We start from the raw sequence: 1285 nt of genomic DNA, 5'->3' as shown, positions 1-1285 counted from the left end.
CATATGGAGACCATATAAATAATCAATAGTTTCAATAAGAGAGAGTATCAAAAGATTACATTGAATTCCCCAACAACAATAGGGTTTAGTTCACCATAGACATGGTGAAACTAGATGAAAATGGAAGAAGAATGGAAGAGCAAACCCTAGAAAAGATGAAAAGAAGCTTAAGTATCCAAGAGATCCTCTCCAGAGAGGAAAATTAGGTATGGNTGTCTTCCCCTGTCAAAAGAATGACTCTGAATTCGTAGTAGGGGTATTTATAGGTGAGGAGCGCGTCAAAATCAAGCCCAAGTCCAGCGTGCTACCGTCGGGCAGTTTGAGTGTGCCGCCTGGCGGTTTGCCACAACCTGCCACCACCGCCCGGCGGTTTAAGTGTGCCGCTGGGCGGTACGTCGACTCTTCAAAACTCAACTTTTCTGCTCTTTTCTTGAGTCAACGACCTGTATCTTCAACTCCATTCTTGCTTTTTCCGAAATTAGCTACAAAACAATGCAAAATAAGAATAAAATCGCTAAAAACAACTTTTGACTCTCTCCAGACTCATTTATTGAGTTTTGCTTGATTCTAAGCTCGTTTCGAGTAGTAAAGGGTGTAATTTGGTCCAAACTGACATATGAAAATCACTGTTTTTCAACCTTCATCAGTTAGCTCAAGAAAATAGAAGACAAAACAGAGAGCTTCACAAGTGAGTTCTGGTTTTTACCACAACCTGTGGATTTATGTCAGAATTGCAGAATGAAAACAGAGGAGAACACATGTAGATTGGGGATTTTTCCATGGGATGTGCAACTTTGCAGGGGCAGTTGCGAATCTTTTTTGTAACTGATTTAAAGAGATTAAAATTAAATAGAAAAGGAAGGAGGTTATTGTGGAGGGGAGTAACCACTCTCCTAAAAAGGAGGAACTAGTGGAAAAAGAGGGAGAAGTTTTAAAAACGTGGAAAGGAAGATAAAAGAGGGCGTTCACGGACATTTGGGTTGCTTCTTCTGCTTCTGCTTTTTATTACTTTGCTTTTGGGACCTCTTTTACATTATGCAGAACTAATTTTCCATTTGTTACAGGATTGATGTAGTACTTTTGATTATACTTTCTGAACATTTTCATTTGATGTTTGCTTAATTTTAATTATCCTTGTGTTCTATTTATGTTTTAATGTCTATTCTATGAGCAGTTTCACAATTGGGAGTTTGGTAATTGCTTGCGTTTATAAATAGAACAGATTATATGTTGTCACAATTGGGAAATTGGGCACAACTAGTTAGTTTGAAATTGAGATATGATT

Source organism: Vigna radiata, chromosome 8 (genome assembly GCF_000741045.1).
Source record: "Vigna radiata var. radiata cultivar VC1973A chromosome 8, Vradiata_ver6, whole genome shotgun sequence".
In the NCBI taxonomy this organism is placed as follows: Eukaryota; Viridiplantae; Streptophyta; class Magnoliopsida; order Fabales; family Fabaceae; genus Vigna; species Vigna radiata.
Note: the sequence above shows the minus strand (reverse complement) of the source record.